This window comes from Acinonyx jubatus, chromosome A3, assembly GCF_027475565.1.
Source record: "Acinonyx jubatus isolate Ajub_Pintada_27869175 chromosome A3, VMU_Ajub_asm_v1.0, whole genome shotgun sequence".
NCBI classification, from domain to species: Eukaryota; Metazoa; Chordata; class Mammalia; order Carnivora; family Felidae; genus Acinonyx; species Acinonyx jubatus.
This window is the reverse complement of record NC_069388.1, coordinates 117,604,566-117,623,851: the sequence shown is the minus strand read 5'-3', so window position 1 is coordinate 117,623,851 and position 19,286 is coordinate 117,604,566. Positions and strand designations below refer to the sequence as shown.

The following is a 19,286-nucleotide window of genomic DNA, read 5'->3' as shown; positions in this document are numbered from 1 at the left end:
TTTTAATAATGATCTCTTTCAGAATTCTCTTAATTTCTAACCTCTTTGCACATTTCCATCCTCTCACGGTTTCAAAAATCAATACGCTCCTACAGCAGCATTCTATATACACCCCTCATAGTTCTTATCATACTGTATTTATTATAACTGCATTTTAAATCATCTGTCTTACCCACTGGTACATAAGCTCCATAAGAGCTGAGACCTTCTGTTTTCTTCATATAGTATCCTTAGTGCCTATCATATACTAAGTGTAAAACGTGAGGGTTGACTGGCGGATTCAGGAACACAGATGGTAAGACTGGCTCCATAAAAATTAAGTTTTTTTTAAACAAGAAAGGATGAAAGGTGAATGCAAATGCAAATAAGTTTGTAGATTCAGGGACAGAAACTTAAATGTAAGAAGCGGCTGAGAATATTTAAATACAAAGAGGCAGGGGTGCCTGGGTGGCTCAGTCTGTTGGGCATCTGACTTCGGCTCAGGTCATGATCTCACAGTTCGTGGGTCCGAGCCCCACGTCAGGCTCTGTGCTGACAGCTCGGAGCCTGGAGCCTGCTTTGGATTCTCTGTCTCCCTTCCCTCTCTGTCTTCTCCTCTCCCACTTGTGCTCTGTCTCTCTCTCTCTCTCTCTCTCTCTCTCTCTCTCTCTCTCTCAAAAATAAATAAACATTAATAAAAAAGATTTTTTTAATACAAAGAGGCAGCTACAGATAGCCAGATAGCTATATGGGCTACATATAGCTACATATATGGGCCCATATAGCTACAGATAGGGGCCCAGATAGCTACAGATAGCTATATGGGCTGGCTTCTCAAGCTCACAAGTACAGTTTTACCTAAAAGTCCCTCAGTTCTGAACAGCTCTATCAAGTTATTCTGCTCTACATTAGGTTATTTTTATCTGATTATCCAAGAAGTCTGTATGTTATGTACACTCCCTAGTTCAGCAAAAAAAAAGAAAAAAGAAAAAGAAAAAAGAAAGTTCCCAAAAGCTCATTCTCTCAAAATTCTGAAGATTTAATACTTATCTAGAATTTAAGTGCCAGGTACCATTTTAAGTGCTTTACATACATTAGCTCATTTAATCTTTACAATAAACCTATGAGGTAGATGCCAATATGGCATTTTTTTCAGATGTGAAAACTTTGGCACAGGAAAAATAAGTAATTTGCCCAAGGTCACATCAGCCAGCAAGTGATGGAGGACAAGACTCTTTGCTCCTAAGCATTATGCTATACTGCCTCCCTCAATCAGTTACACATCCATACCACTTCTAAATTTAATTCTCACTGTAAACACACAATCACTAACTGTCTAAGTGCCAAAACCTGGGACTGCAAAGATGAATAAGAAACAAGCCCTGGGACCCCTGAATGGCTCAGTTGGTTGAGCGTCTGACTCTTGATTGCAGCTCAGGTCATGATCCCAGGGTTGTGGGACTGAGCCCAGAGTCCAGCTCTGTAATGAGCATGGAGCCTGCTTAAAATTCTTTCTCTCTCCCTCTGCCCCTCTCCCCAGATCACACTCGCTCTCTTGCTCTCTCTCTCTCTCTCTCAAAAAAAAAACAAACAAGCAAGCCCAGTTCACAACTAGAGTAGAGAAAGAATGGCAGAAAGGAGAGACAGACAACTATGAGAGAAGAAATACTAAAAGGATGTAAAGGACTACAGAGGGGCGCCTGGGTGGCTCAGTTGATTAAGTTTCCAACTTTGGCTCAGGTCATGATCTCACAGTCTGTGAGTTCAAGGCCAGTGTCGGGCTCTGTGCTGACAGCTCAGAGCCTGGAGCCTGCTCCAGATTCTGTGTCTCCCTCTCTCTCTGTTCCTACCCCACTTGCACTCCCTCTCTCTCTCTCTTTCTCGCTCTCAAAAATAAATAAACATCATAAAAAAATATATATAGAAGCAAAAGTAAAGAACATTTCATTCTTCCTATAAAAATTATATAGTATTTCAAATACAGAGGAAACTACAAAATAAAAGAACACTTCTGCACTGACTAGGAAACTTTGTCAAATCTGCAAAGGAAAATGAAGGAACTTTTTCTTTTTTTAAAGCGAGAGCATGTATGTGCACAAGAGTGGGGGAGGAGCAGAGAGAAAATCTCAAGCAGGCTCCGGGCTCAGCGAGGAGCCCAACACGGGGCTCAATCCCACGACCCTAGGTTCATGACTTGAGCCAAAATCAAGAGTCAGACACTCCACTGACTGAGCCACCCAGGCACCCCAAAGGAGCTTTTTGAAAAGATAGATATGTTCTATACTTTGACTAGGGTGGTGGTCACATGGATGCATACATTTGTCAAAATGAATTCAGCTATACTTTTAAGATGTATGCATTGTAGTATATAAATATTACACCTCAAAAAAGCTGGCATATACCTCAATAAGTTGATTTCTAAAGGAATTAAACCAAAATGAAGGAATACTGGAAAAATACGCCACACTCCCTGAAATTCAAGAGTAAGCACAAATTAAGGAAAAAAACAAATTTGAAAATGGGTTAGGGTGGAAATTACGGTTTGTATTAAACTCCACTTATTCACATCTGAGATACTGTCTTAATACCTGAAATGACCAAAATAACAGAAGCAGTGAAAGGATATCCAACAGAAAAAGTTAGGGAAAGAGGGGTGAGAAACAGAAAGGATAAAGTTCTCTGTTTAGCTGCGGGGGGGGATGGGGGGGGGATTAAATCCTTAGGAGGAAAAAAGATACTGCATCAATTGTAGCCATCAAACAAAAATAAAAAAAGAATGCCAAGAGATGGTAGGCAATACACAATAGGCCCCGGCTGTTAGGCAAGTTAGCATTCTAATGGTAGAAACAGACAACAAATATGTAAGAAAAAAAATTTTTTCTTCACATAGTGGTAAGTGCAATACACAAATAAAACAGGATACTAAGGTTGACAGTGAATGGGAAAAGAGATAAATCCACTGAGTAATCAGGCCTCAGTGACTACCCAACATTTAAGCTGAGAACTGAGTGACAAGTTGCCAGGCATGGGAATATTTGAGGGCAAAACAAGAGCCATGAAAAGCCATGATAAGTTTTAGTTTATTTAGCCACATGGAAAATAAAATTCAGGAGTGCGTGGGTGGCTCAGTCAGTTAAGCGTCTGACTCTTGATTTCAGCTCAGGTCATGATCTCGAGTTTCATGGGTTTGAGCCCCATGTTAGGCTCTGTACTGATGGTGCGGAGCCTGCTTGGGATGCTCTCTCTCTCTCTCCCCCTCCCATGCGTGATCTGTCTCTCAAAATAAAAACATAAACTTAAAAAAAAAAAAAAGAATATTCAAACTCAATATTTCATCAGGGTGGTTTTACTTAAAAAAGAAAAAAAAAGAACAGATACCACATTTAAAGAAAACAAAAAATATACAGCGAAAAGTTTCATTCCTTTCCCCGCCTCACCTTCAACCCCTTCATGTACCCCCCCATCTCTTACTCAGACACTCAGTTTCTTATGTAGCCTCCTAACATTAAAGCAATCATGAACAAACACAAATATATTTATCTTCTTTCACTTTTACACACAAAAGGCAGTAAGTCACACACAATACTCAATACATGACCTTTTTTAGTTAGTGTATCTTGAAGGACCCTATGTGTATATAGAAAGCAACTACTCCTTTTTATAGTTGCATAATATTCCATTGTATAATTATACTACTATTTACTTAACCATCTCCTAATGATAGATTTGGGAACTGTTTCCCATTTTTGCATAGTATACAGCAGAAACAGGTGGTGCCCTGTATCACATCCCCTCAGCCCAAGGGGAATTCAGTCACATATGCTGTGGACAGTTCCCACTTACAATGACAGTGTCCCACCTCATGCTGAGAGTAGCCTATCCCAAGGGTCCATGAGTCTCTCCACTTTTCTGCCTCAGGGCTTTCTCCAAAGCCACGAAAGCCCAAATAGCAGCAAGGCAGCTCACGAGTCCAGGGAAGTTAGCAACCTTACCAGAAATCCTAAACCAACTGCCAGGGTGAACAAATGCTCCAGACTGTCTTAAACCACTCCGTACATATGCAACAGACCCACAAATGAGGAAGTCATAGAGGCAGGGATGAAGGTTATTTATAAGCCCAACAGCATAGAGGCTTCCTCTCATGAAAACTGATAAACCTTAACTACTGTTCCTGCTAAGTGTCCAAAACGTGTCATTAACAAAGGCCTACTCTGAGTCCCTCAAAGAGATGAGCCAGCTAACAAAGGAAAAGGAACAGAATAGGAAACCAATGCTGGTAGTACCACTGTACAAATGTGTTACTATCAAAAAAGAATTTATGTAAAAGGATTCTATGTCTAAGATAAAAAGTAGGTTCTAAATTCTATCAGGGTTGTCACCATCCCTGATAAAAATTTCCAACAAAATGAAGTAAGCTAGGTGTTCCTGGGTGGCTCGGTCAGTTGAGTGTCCGACTCTTGATTTCAGCTCTGATCGTGATCCCAGGGTTGTGGGATCGAGCCCCACATCAGGCTCCACACTGAGGGTGGAGCCTGCTTAGGACTTTCTCTCTCTCTCCCTCTGTTCCTCTCCCCTGACTGTACTTACTCACTCTCTCTCTCTCTCTCTCTCTCTCTCTCTCTCTCAAATAAAAAAGGGAGAAAAAATAAGTTAAAAAAAATGAAGTGAGCTAAGTCATACACTAAAAAAAAATGAAGCTAGTATAGCAACCACTATCCTAATTAGAGTTAAGGTGCCCCTCTCTCTCAATCTTTCCTCTACAATTCTCATGTATGACTGCAAGACAGAGATAAGAGTATATGAATAATAAAATGAGTAAGGTTGATTTCAAAGATATACCAAATTTCAAACTCCAAAAACTTCTACTTTATCTCCCAATCAGTAGTAAAATGGTTAGAAAAATTGCCTATTACGAAGCTTCAATAATTACAAAAACCATAAAATGTTCTTTTTGTTGTGATTATAATGCAATAAAATCATAAATTATAAAAAATAAAATAAGTCCTTAAAACTGTTTTTTATCTCAACCCCAAAAAAAGTCTTGGACCAACAGGGAAATCACAACTATAATATCCAGAGAAAAGAAGTAAGTGAAAGGTATAATTATGGAAAAGAAGGAAGCAATTTATTATTTTTAAAAGTACTTCTCTGGGGCGCCTGGGTGGCTCAGTCGGTTAAGTGGCCGACTTCGGCTCAGGTCATGATCTCGCGGTCCATGAGTTCGAGCCCCACGTCGGGCTCTGTGCTGACAGCTCAGAGCCTGAAGCCTGTTTCGGATTCTGTGTCTCACTCTCTCTCTGACCCTCCCCCATTCATGCTCTGTCTCTCTCTGTCTCAAAAATAAATAAACGTTAAAAAAAAAATTTTTTTTAATAAAAAATAAAAAAAAATAAAAGTACTTCTCTTATTCTCTTAAACTACTTGAATTTTTTTTTTTTTTACCATATTGATTTCAACAATATCTAAGCACCTTCTATACAGCAGACGCTTGAACAACATGGGTTCGAACTACACAACTCCACTTACATGCAGACTTTTTTTGGATACATACAGCAGAGTACTGTAGATGTATTTTCTCTCATGATCTTCTTAACATTTTCTTTTCTCTGACTTACATTATTATAAGAACACAGTATGTAATACATTTAACATACAAAATATGTGTTAATCAACTGTTGGTTTATTGGTAAGGCTTCCATCAGTAGTAGGCTATAAGTAGTTAAGTTTTGGGGGAGTCCAAAGTAATACTCAGATTTTCAACTGCACGGGGAATCAGCACCCCTAACCCATGTTATTCAAGGGTCAACTATAGTTCGATCACATAACAAGGCATCTAAAATATCCAGATTTATACTCTACCATCCTCAATATACTATCTTCACTGGATTAAGTTAATCCAATTCCACTGTCTCAAAAATCATTCTCACGTACACCTTTGGTAATGAATCTTTCCTCATTTAAAATGCCCTTTTCTTCCCAGACCCATATGAAAATTTAACCTTTTTTAGGGGTTCATATCCCTTTGAAAGTCTGATGATAGCTATGAAAACTCTTCTAAGGAGGGGAAAAAAAAGTCTATGGTTAGTTTCTGTGGATGACCAGATCCCATGAAGTTTAAGGTACATTTGTGATTTTAACCATTTATGTACCATTCAACATTTCTCTGGTTAAAAGGCCCTGATTCACCTTTGGAGACCCACCTCCTTCCTCCATTCTCAATCCATATGGTGGGAACCAACACTAGCAATAAAGCAAGAAAAAAAAGCACTTTCCAACCTCTTGGCCATAGTAATTCACTTAGAAATGGACAGAAGACTCAAACTAAGGCTGCAGGAACAGAATCACAGGAACTACTGACTCAAACTTGAATGATGGGACACTGAAGCTAACAGCTTTCAAACATCCAAAAGACCAACAAAAGAGATAGGGAGGTAGTGAGGAAGGAAGGGAGGAAGGAAGGGAGGGAAAGAGAGAGAGAGAAAGAATATCTTCACAATGCCCCCCCTTTTTTAAAAATATAATTTATTGTCAAATTGGCTAACATATAGTGTGTAAAGTGTGCTCTTGATTTTGGGGGTAGATTCCCGTGGTTCATTGCTCACATACAACACCCAGTGCTCATCCCAACAAGTGTCTTCCTTAATGCCCTCTACCATTTTCAAAAACAATCCTGACATAGAGCCCATCCCTAGATCAAGATTAAGAACTCCTAAAATAGGTAAATCTATTCTGAATCCATACACATGGGTTCCAGTAAAGCTAATTATGGCAAATACACTGGCAATAATTAGAGCCTACTAGTCACAAAAGGCTTTTAACCTAGTATAGGAGAAAAAAAATTATATATTTTTAAGCTTTGTAAATTACTGAACTATATGATGAAATATTCCCAAAGTCAGTGAAAGCAAATGCCTTAAGACAAAGCAATTGTCTTAAGACTGAAGAATTTTATAGATGTCAAACACAACCTGGACTTCCATATCCTTGTTCAAAAGAACCAAGTTAAAGTCTCACCTCACTCATGAAGTCACTCACATCCTCAATGACACCCTTCCTTCTCAACTTTAGGTACTCAAAGTGGGCAATTTTGGCATTTATTGTATACATATTTTTATCATTCCTGCTTATTTTAGTCTCTAACTCTTGTCTCCACATAGTGAAATGCACTTATTCACTGAGACAAAATAGTCAAGGTTTTAATCAAAAGAGAACTAGAAAAAAATCTGAAGAGGACAGATGAGCAAGAAATTCCAACTTAGATTTACTGGATTTCACCTTTCTTTCAGAAGAAAACTCAAGAGTTTTCCTCTGTGATTAATATCACCACCACCACAACAGCCCCACAGAAGTACAATTTCCTTTATTTTTTTTTTAGTTTTATTATTAATTTTGAGAGATGTACAAGCATGGGGGAGGGGCAGAGAGGGAGAAAGAGAATTCAAAGTGGGTGTGTTCTGTGCTGTCAGCACACGGAGCTCATGGAGCTCATTCCCATGAACCGTGAAATCATGACCTGAGCATAAATCAAGAGCTCGAAGCCTAACAATTAAGCCACCCCCAGGCACCCCCAGAGGTACAATTTCTATTTAAAGCTCCATGAAAAAAAGTGAGTCAAAATACCTTTTTTTCTGCCTTTGCAAAGTTTAAAAAAGAAAAAAAAAAAAGCAACTGGAGGCACTGTAAAAAGAGAGCTTTATTAAATATTAAGGGAAAAGTTGCACAACATAAGGAAAGAAAAGACAACACAATTTGCAGTCACTTTCATATGAGCAGATTTCTGAATCTCACCATGATGACCTTCTAATACCAATACTCCCTGCTCTTGCTTCCACCCTTCTAACCCCTTAGGAGCTGACAGGAGGTCTAGTGAACCACTAGAATTCACGAAAGAAATAAGAGTCATCATTCCTCCACAATAAGTCCAGTGTTACCTCAAGGTCAGTGACCATGTTACATACCAATGATTCTCCACAAATCAAAAGAAGACTAAGTCAGGAGGGGGGGGGGAAGTGCAAATCAATTAGGCCGAAATACTAACGGTGGTTGCCACTGGGTAGTGAGGACAGTGGGTGATTTGTTTCCTTTTAACCCTCCCCACATTTTCTATCATGTGCAAGTATTATTTTTACCCACAAAAGGGTTTGGGTTTTTTTTCATTATTATGCAGTCACATCTTTGCCTTTATGGATTCTGCTTTTGTTAAGTATGCTTTCCATAGAATGACACAAAACCAGAGAAACAGGAGGAGAAATATTACCAAATGTGACTACATAAAAATGAAAAACTTGGTACCGTATGTATGCACATGTACACACACAAACCCATAAACAAAGTCTAAATAAAAACCAGGAAAATATATCACACACAGAAAAAGTTGTTATAAATAAATGAGAAAGGGGTGCCTGGGTGGTGCAGTAGGTTAAGCCTCCAGCTCAGGTCACGTTCTAATGGTTCGTGAGTTCAAGCCCCATATCGGGCTCTGCGCTGATGGTGCGGAGCCTGCTTGGGATTCTGTCTCTCCTTCTCTCTGCCCCTACCCAGCTTGTGCACACTCTCTCTCTCTCTCTCAAAATAAACTTAAATTTTTTTAAATAAATGAGAAAAAAAACCAGCAATCGAAAGAAAGAAAGAAAGAAAGAAAGAAAGAAAGAAAGAAAGAAAGAGAAAACTTGCAAAGGATATAAAAAGGTAGTTTAGAGAAACAAATACAAGTGGTCAGTAAACATCAGAAGGTGTTCAACCACAGTCATGCAACCATAAATACAGAAATTGAAATCAAACCAGATTTTTTTCATCTACTGAGTTTACAAAAATGAAAAGGTATGAAAAGCCCATTATTTGTCAGCATATGAGAAACAGGTATTGTCATCCATTACTGTAAAATGGCACAACATTTTGAAGCACAATTTGGTACTCTCCAGCCCTGATTGGGTACATCTCTGACCCACCAATTATAATATAAAAATTAACTATATGGCTATATTCTTACAAGAACACAAATAATACATACAACATTTACTTAAACTATGTTTATAACATGGTAAAACTGGAATGGCCTAAATTCCAGTAAGTTATTAGGAAAATAGATTTATAATTAACCAAATAATAGAAGAATATGCCATCAAAGAGAGCAATGTGGACACTAAAATAAGAGACAACAAAAGTAAAAAGAGACAAAATGAACTACATTAAAATTTAAAATCTATGCATCAAGGGACACAGTCACAACAGTGCAAAGCTGACCTACAGAACTGGAGAAAATATTTGCAAATCATATATGTTAAAGAGTTAATATTCAGAATAGTGTTTGCTTCAGCAGCACCTGTACTAAAATTGGAATGATACAAGCAAGGGGCATCTGGGTGGCTCAGTCAGTTAAGCATCTTGAGTTCGGCTCAGATCATGATCTCATGGTTCAGGAGTTCTACCTCCACATCGGGCTCTGCACTGATGACACAGAGCCTGCTTGGGATTCTCCTTCTCCCTTTTTCTCTCTCCTTCCCCCAGTCATGCTCTCTCTCTCAAAAAAAAAAAAAAAAAATGAACATTTTTTTAATGTAAAAAAAAAGTAAAATTAAAAAAATAAAATTGGAACAATACAGTGAAAATTAGCATGTCCCCTACGACATACATATTTGTGACGCATTTTTTTTTAAATCAAAGACATCCAGATGGCTAACAGACACATGAAAATATATTCAACATCACTCATCATCAGGTAAATACAAATCAAAATCACAATGAGATACCACCTTACATCTGTCAGAATGGCTAAAATTAACAACACAAGAAAAAATAGATGTTGGCAAGGATGGAGAAAGGGGAACCCTCTTACACTGTTGATGGGAATGTAAACTGGTACACGCACTCTGGAAAACAGTATGGAGGTTCCTCAAAAAGCTAAATATAGAACTAGGATCCAGCAACTGCACTATCTAGGTATTTATACAAAGGATATGAAGATACTAATTTGAAGGGATACATGTTTATAGCAGCATTATCAACAATTATCAACAATAGACAAATTATGGAAATAGTCTTAAGTGTCCATCGACTGATGAATGCATAAAGAAGCTTTGATATATACATACAATGGAATATTACTCAGCCATAAAAAAGAATGAAATCTTGCCATTTGCAACAAGATGGATGGAGCTACAGTGTATCATGCTAAGCCATGCTAAGGGAAATAAGTCAGTCAGAGAAAGACAAACACTGTATGATTTCACTCAGGTGGAATTTAAGAAAAACAGATGAACATATGGGAAAGGGGGAAAAAAAGAGAGGCAAAGCATAAAACACACTCTTTACTATAGAGAACAAACTGAGGGTTGCTGGAGAGGAGGTGGACAGAGGGATGGGTTGAATGGGTGATGGGCATTAAGGAGGGCACTTGTGAGGAGCACTGGGTATTACATGTAAGTTATAAGTCACTAAATTCTACTCCTGAAATTAACACAGCTTATGTTAACTAGCTGTAATTTAAATAAACACTTGAAAGTATGTACACACACACACACACGCACGCGTGCATTAATATTCAGAATATATACAGAACTACAACTCAAGAAAACAAAAAACAAAACAAAACAAAAAAAACCTCAAAAACGGGCAGAGGACTGAACAGAAATTTCTCCAAAGGAGATATACAAATGGCCAAAAAAGCATATGAAAAGATGTTCAATAGCACTAATCATTAGGAAAATGCAAACCAAAACTACAATGCAATATCAATCATATCCACTAGGATGGCTGCTTTCAAAACAAAACAAACAAGAAAAACAGAAAATGACAAGTGTTGATAAGGACGTAGAAAAAATGGAACCTTTACACTGTTGACAAAAAATAGTATAGCGGTTCCTCAAAAAATTACAAATAGAATCATAATACGAATGCAGCAGTATCACTCCTGGTTACATATCCAAAAGAATCAAAACCAAGGTCTCTCAAAGAGATACGTGTACACCATGTTCATAGCAGTATTATCAAATAGCCAAAAGGCAGAAGTGCCCACTGACAGATGAGTAAACAAAATATGATGTACACATACAATGGAATACTATTTGGCCTTAAAAAGGAAACTCTGGCACATGCTACAAGATGATGGAAGCTTGAGTACAATATACCAAGTTAAAAAAAGCAAATCATGAAATGACAAACATTGTATGATTTCACTTATACAAGGTATCTAGAATAGTCAAACTCATAGAAATGTAAAACAGAATGGTAGCTGCCAGGTACTGTGTGGGGAGGAAAAATGGGGAATTGTTTACTGAGTACAGAATATCAGTTTTCTAAGATGAGAAAGTTTTAGAAATACGTCACATAACAATGTGCATATATTTAACACTATTGAACTGCATATTCTAAGTAAACCTTATGTTATACATTATTTTACCACCACTTTTTAAAAAGAGCATGTGGATAGATGGAAAGATAGGAAACGTTAATGACAGATTCTAGGTGGTAGATATGTGGTTATTTTCTGTAAAACTTTCAATTTTGCTGTATTTATAATTATTCATAATAAAATATTATGGGGGAAAAAGAACAATGCAGCACTCTATGAGCAGATGTACAGACACTTGCAGAACTGTATATAGTATAGTTTAACTTCTTACCCTTTAAAGGGGTGGGAATGGGGCAGGATTACTTATATGGAAAGAAATTTTCTGGCCTTACATCTTAGAAGACATTACCACTGTTTACCTCTGGAAAAAGAGTTGGAGATGTAAAAGTCTATTATACCCTTAAAGATTTGGGATTTTTGTCATGAGCATCTATTATTTGTATTGTAAACATACACATTTATCCAGGCCTATACCCATCATCCTCCCCATTATAAAGCAAATATTAATTCTCTAACATCTAGTTTCATGGCTTCGCTTTTTACATTAAAAATGTCAACCCTTCTATAATTTGTTTCGGTATGTGATATGAAGCAGAGATACATATATTTTTTTCCCAAGATTATTAGGTTTCTCAACACTACCTGTATACTGAATTCTTAAATATATGTCACTGTCTCTGGATTTTCACATCTGTACTATTTACCAATCTTGTCTAGTCCCAAATCAGTGCCATGCTGCATTAATCACTGTACCTTTGCAATACATTTTAACATCTAGAAATATGCTATGCCTATGGGCACCTGGATGGCTCAGTGGGTTAAGCATCTGATTTTGTCTCAGGTCATGATCTCACAGTTCAGGAGTTCAAGCCCTGTGTGAGGCTCTATGATGGCAGCTCAGAGCCTGGAGCCTGCTTCGGATTCTGTGTCTCCCTCTCTCTCTGCCCTTTCCCTGATGGCACTCTGTCTCTCTGTCTCTGTCTCTCTCTCTCTCAAAACTAAACCAAAAAAAAAAATTTTTTTTTAATAACAAATAAATTTTTAAAAATTAAAAAAAAGTTGTTATGCCTCTTTTTTAAGGTTACACTTCTCTTTTTAAAAATATTCTTAGGGATGCCTGGGTGGCTCAATTGGTTAAGTGTCCAACTCCTGATTTAGCTCAGGTCATGATCTCATGCTTCATGAGATCAAGCCTTCCATCTGGCTCTGAACTAACAGCATGGAGCCTGCTTGGGATTCTCTCTCTCTGTCTCTCTCTCAAAATAAATAAAACATTTTTTAAAATATTGTTAGTCTAACCCAGTTGAACTTTTGATTTGTTTTCCAAAGTAGAACTGTACTTGACAAGAACTGAAATTTTACCATATTGATTCTCCCCATCCACATAAAACAAATTGGCTCTCTTCCATTTTTCAAGCGTTTCCCTCATCCTTTTCAGGGATTTTATAGTTTTCTTCACCTAGATCCTGCACATTTCTTATCCAACTTATTTCTAAATACTTCATAATTTTCATTGTATTTTGTTTACTATGAAAAGAAAGAAAGAAAGAAAGAAAGAAAGAAAGAAAGAAAGACAGACAAACAGCTAGAAAGTCTCAAAATACATGGACATTAAACAACACACTTTTAAATAATACACAGACTATGGGGCACCTGGGTGGCTCAGTCAGTTAAGCATCCAGCTACTGACCTCGGTTCATGATCTCATGGTTCATGAGTTCCAGCCCAACGTGCTGTCAGCACAGAGCCTGTTTGGTATTCTCCCACTCTCCCTGCCCTTCACCCCTACCAAATAAATAAACATTTTAAAATGAAATAACTAATACATTGGCTAAAGAAAAAAAATCTCAAAAGAAATTTTAATATATTATGAACTAAATGAAAATGAAAATACAAGTTAACAAAATTTCAAGATGCAGGAAAAGCAGTGCTTAGAAATTCATAGCACTGAACACATACATGCATACATTAGGAAAAAAATATAAAATTAATAATCCAAGATTCTACCTTAGGAAACTAGAAAAAGAGCAAATTAAATTCAAACTAAACAGAAGAGATAATAAAAATGAGAGCAATAATCTGTGAAACTGAAAACTGGAAATCATAGAGAAAAATCAATACAACTAAAAGGTGGTTCTCTGAAAAATCAACAAATGAATAAACCTAAGACTAAGAAAAAAGACACAAATTACTAGTATCATAAGTGAAAGAGAGAGCATCACTACATATCCCATGGACAATAAAAGAATGAAAGAGTATTATGGGGGCACCTGGCTGGCTCAGTTGGTAAGGGCCTGCAACTCTTGCTCTTGGGGTTGTTCGAGCTCCATGATGGGTGTAGAGATTACTTAAAAATAAAATCTTGGGAGGGGCACCTGGGTGGCTCAGTCAGTTGAGCATCTGACTTCAGCTCAGGTCACGATCTCGTGGTTCGTGGGTTCAAGCCCTGCGTCAGGCTCTGTACTGGCAGCTCAGAGCCTGGGGCCCGCTTCAGATTCTGTTGTCTCCCTCTCTCTCTGCCCCTCCCCCATTGTTCTCTCTCTCTCTCAAAAATAAACATTAAAAAATTAAAAATAAAATAAAATAAACCCTTGGGGTACCTGGGTGGCTCAGATGGTTAAGAGTCTGACTCTTGTTCTCTGCTCAGGTCTTGATCTCAGTTTGAGTTAGAGTCCCACATCCGGCTCTGTGCTGAAGGCACAGAGCCTGCTTGGGATTCTGTCTCTGTCTCTGCCCCTCCCCCACTCACTCTCTGTCTCTTTCAAAATAAACTTTAAAAAAAACCCTCAAATTTAAAAAATAAATAAAATAAAATCTTAAAAATAAACAAACATTATGAATAACTCTATGTCCATAAATTTGACAACCTAGATGAAACGTATCAATTCCTTGAAAGATACAATCTGTCAAAACTCAACAAGAAGAAACAGACAATCTGAATAGGCCTGTATATTTTTTTTTAATGTTTACTTATTTATTTTTGAGAGAGTGAGCACACAAGCAGGAGGCAGGCAGAGAGAGAGAGAGAGACAGAAATTCCAAGCAGGCTCCATGCTGTCAGCGCAGAGCCTGATGCTGTGCTCAATTCCATGAATAGTGAGATTATGACCTGAGCCCACACCAAGAGTCTGACGCTCAACTGACTGAGCCACCAGGTGCCCCAGGCCTATATCTTTTAAAGAAATAGAATAAATAACTAATAACCTTCCAAAGCAGGAAGCACCAGACCAACGTAGGTTCACTGGCAAATTCTACTAAACACTGAATGCAGAAACTATACCAATTCTGTACAATCTTTTCCAGAAGATAGGAGCAGAAGAAATACTTCCTCATTCTGAGGCTTGCAATACCCTAATATCAAAACCAGACAAAGACACCAGAATAAAAAAAAAAACAAAAACAGAAAACAAAACAGTACAGATGAATATCTTTCATTAACAGAAGTGCAAAAATCCTCAACGAAACATTAGCAAATCAATTCCAACAAAGTGAATGGTAGCACACAGATTGGGGAAGACCAGAATTCAAAATACCACCAAATGGCAGAGTTTAGCAAATTTCCCCCTCCAGTACCTCTCAATCTGAATTCAACAGAGCCCAAAACCTGGATATGGGCATTAGTGTACATAGAGTTCCATTAGAGTAGGAGTCTCCTAATACTCAGCAACAAAGAAGGAATTTCTCCATTTTATTTCTTAAAACTTTGAAAGGAGGAAAACCTTCCCCTCCATATCAGAGGAGTTTAGGGTCCCAAAAGAATGAAGCAAAACCCCATTGCTCTTTCCCCTCTCGTCTCCGGCTGCTCAGCCCAAGGGAGATACAGTCATAGGAAATGCAGAGTAAAATAAAGACATTTCTGGCCAAAGATGAAAAATGGGAATCCCCCCAAATCAGAAAGTACTGGGAAGACTGCCAACAAAAGAACTCAGGAAAGCGACCCTTAAAATTGTGTACGAACTCCTCAGCTAACACCTGAGCTATGCATACATGGACTGGACACTAAAACAGTATAGACAGACTTTGAGAATTGAACTGTGGGATAAATCGGGGTCAGCCAAACTTATCTATAAAGAACCAAACAGTAAATATTTTACGTATTGTGGGCCAGTCTCTGTTGCAACTGCTCAACTGTGACCACCAAAGTATGAAAGCAGCCACAAAAAATATACACAAATGGGCATGGCTGTGTTCCAATAAAATCTTCCTTATAAAAATAGGCAGTGAACTAGATCTGGCCAACAGGCCAGAGTTTCATAACCCAAAGGGAAGACCACCACCCAAATCCCACATAGTATGATGGTTCACACAAAGGAAAAGTCCAAATAGCACTAAAAAGGCTTTGAAGTCCTAACTGACATTGAAACAACAACCCACAGAAGGCTGGTCAAAACCTGAAGCCTAAACACAATTCAGCTAACTGTTTGCTAAAATAAAACTATTAACATTCTCCATGTAATTTAAACAAGACACAGAGTGTCAATTACAATTTAAATTTACATGGTATACCAAAACCCAGGAAAACCTCAGTTTGCTTGGGAAAGAAAATCAAAACACAGAAACAACAAGATAACACTGGTATGGGAAATATTTCGTAAAGACTTAAAAACAACTATTATAAAAATGCTCCAAGTAAAGGTAAACACTTTTTTTTTAACATTTATTCATTTTTGAGAGAGAGAGAGAGACAGAGCGCCAGTGGGGGAGGGGCAGAGAGACAGGGAGACACAGAATCTGAAGCAGGCTCCAGGCTCCAGGCTCTGAGCTGGCAGCACAGGGCCCAATGAGGGGCTCAAACTCATGGACTGCAAGAGCATGACCTGAGCTGAAGTCAGACACCCAGGCGCCCGTAAAGGTAAACAGTCTTGAAGGAAGAGAAAGATATAAAGTAGAATATAAAGAACCAAATGGAAGGGCGCCTGGGTGGCTCAGTTGGTTAAGCGTCCAACATCCCAACATCTGCTCAGATTTCGGCTCAGGTCACGATCTCATAGTCTGTGAGTTAGAGCCCCACGTTGGGCTCTGTGCTGACTCAGAGCCTGGAGCCTGCTTTGGATTCTGTGTCTCCCTCTCTCGCTCTCTCTGCCCCTCTCCCAATCGCACTCTGTCTCTGTCTCTGTCTCTCTCAAAACTAAACATTAAAAAAAAATTTAATATAAAAAGAACTAAATGGAAATTTTAGAACTGAAAAATAAACCAAACAAACAAAAAAAAAATCCCACCTTATCCACCTCATCAAATAAATCAATAAGAGGAAGTAAACATGAAAACAGAAAAACAAATAATCTAGTGATTGAATAAAAACCCTTTACTCTAAATTTTTGTATGCCAAAGGACAAATCAAGAAAATGAAAGAACAGGGAGGGGCATCTGGCTGGCTCAGTTGGTGGACCATGCAACTCTTGAACTCCCGGTTGTGAGTTTGAGCCCCACATTTGGTGTAGAGATCACTTAAAAATAAAATCTTTAGGGGCACCTGTAGGGGCTCAGTTAAGCACTGGACTCTTGTTCAGCTCAGGTCATGATAACACAGTTTTGCTCGTGGGACTGAGCACAGAGCATGCTCAGGATTCTCTCTCTCCCTCTCTCTCTGCCCCTCCCCAGCTTGCACATACACGCATTCTCTCTCAAAATAATAAATAATTTTTTTTTTAAACTTTAAGAAACAGAATGGGGCGGGGAGGATGTGCCTGGGTGGCTGAGTCAATTAAGCATCCAAATCTTGATTTCAGCTCAGGCTGTGATCTCATGGTTCAAGAGATCAAGCCCCACGTCAGGCTCTGTGCTGACAGTGCTGAGCCTGCTAGGGATTCTCTCTCTCTCTCTCTCTCTCTCTCTCTCTCTCAAATACACAAGGAAGAAGAAGGAGGAGGAAGAGGGAGGGAGGAAGAGGAGGAAGGAGAAGAAGAACCACAACAACAACAGAACCTGTAAGGAAGACTTTCCAACTGATTTTTATAAGGCCAGCATTATCCTGATACCAAAACCCAGAGACAGATGATACAAGACAACTAAAGATTAATGTCTCTCATGAACATAACTGTAAATGTCCTCAACAAAATAATAGCAAATCCAGCTATATATAAAAAGCATAGGGTGCCTGGGTGGCTCAGTTGGTTAAGCAAGCAACTCTTGATTTCAGCTCAGATCATGATCTCAGTTTGTGAGATTGAGCCCCACATTGGACTCCACACTTCAGCAATTGAGCCTGCTTGGGATTTTCTCTCTCTCTCTCTCTCTCTCTCTCTCTCTCTCTGCCCCTCCTCCACACGCATGTGTGCATGCTCACCGTCTCTCTCAAAATAAATTAATAAACTTTAAAATATTTTTAATGTTTATTTATTTATTTTGAGAGAGAGCAAACTGGGAAGGGAAAAAGAGAGAGAAAGAGAATCCTAAGCAGGCTCCATGCCATCAGCACAGAGCCCCACAGTGGGGCAGGATCTCACAAACCATGAGATCATGACCTGAGCTTAAATCAAGAGTCGGATGCTTAAGTGACTGAGCCACCCAGGCGCCTCGGTAAATAAACTTAAAAAAAAAAAAAAATACACACACACACACACACACACACACACACACACACACCCCACAGGGGCACCTGGGTGGCTCAGTAAGTGAGACATCTGATTCTTGATTTCAAGGTCATGAGCTCAAGCCTCACAATGAGGGTGGAGCCTGCTTAAAAAGTTTTTTTTTTTTTAACGTTTTATTTATTTTTGAGAGAGACAGAGCACAAGCAGGGAGGGGCACAGAGAAAGAGGACAGAGGATCCAAAGCGGGCTCCGTGCCACCTGCAGCAAGCCTGATGTGGGGCTCAAACCCACAAACCGTGACCACGACCCAAGCCCAAGTCGGATACTCAACCAACAGAGCCACCCCCAGGCGGCTCCCCCTAAAAAGTTTAAAAAGCATAATACACCACAACCAAGTGAGATTTTTTTCCCATAGGAATGCAAAGTCAATTCAATATTTGAAAATCAATGTCATCCACCATATTAACAGTCTAAAACTTAAAAGCAAATGACCCTAGGAATTCACTCAGAAAAAGCATCGAACTAAATTCAACATACATTCGTGACAAAAACTCTCAGTAAACTATAAATAAAAGGGAGCTTGGTCAACCTGACAAGTACTTAAAAAAAACCTACAGGTAACACACTTAACGATGAAAGACTAAATACTTTCTCCTGTAATCAGAAAAAAAGTATCTGCAAATCACATATCCAGCAAAGGGCTTACACCCAGGATGGATAGAGAATTCTCAACTCTCAACAGCAGAACAACAAACAACCCAGTTACACAGTAGGCAAAAGACCTGAACAGACACTTCACCAAAGAGGATATACGCTTGGAAAGGAAGCACGTAAAAAGATGCTCAACACGGTGACATGGCACACAACAGGCGGTGAGGACACCCATGACCTTACTCCTTCCTCTTTTTTGACTCCATCATCTCAGTAGCAGCTGCAGTGGCCACAGTTCAGTCACTGACATGCAGGTCTGTCGGTGCCCAGGAGCTACACACCCTCCAGGTGACCAGTCAGGAGACAGCAGACGCGGATCAAGACTCGTGTAGCCTCGCTGGAGGGCATCGCTCCAGAAGATCAAGTAGTGCTCCTGGCAGGCACACCCTTAGAGAATGAAGCTACCCTAGGTCAGTGCAGTAAAGGCTCTGACCACCCTGGAAGTAGCCCGCCCCATGCTTAAAGGTAAAGTCCACGGTTCCCCGGCCTGTGCTGGAAAAATAAGAGAGCAGACTCCCAAGGTGGCCAAACAGGAGAAAAAGAAGACCACGACAGGCCAAGCCAAGCAGCAGATGCAATATAACCAGTGCTTTGTCAATGTTGTGCCCACCTTTGGCAAGAAAAAGGCTCCAGTGCCAACTCTGAAGTCCACTGTAATACTGGCTTTCCCCAATAAAGACACTTAATTCAGGGGCACTTGAGTGGCTCAGTTG

The 19,286-nt window shown here is 39.1% G+C and overlaps 1 protein-coding gene and 1 pseudogene across 1 annotated transcript in view; one reads left to right on the top strand and one right to left on the bottom strand.

Moving 5' to 3' along the window:
* ASXL2 (ASXL transcriptional regulator 2) overlaps positions 1-19,286 on the bottom strand; it is a 130,844-nt gene that overhangs the window by 98,186 nt on the left and 13,372 nt on the right. The window lies entirely within an intron of this gene.
* LOC128311339 (FAU ubiquitin-like and ribosomal protein S30) lies at positions 15,317-19,259 on the top strand (annotated as a pseudogene).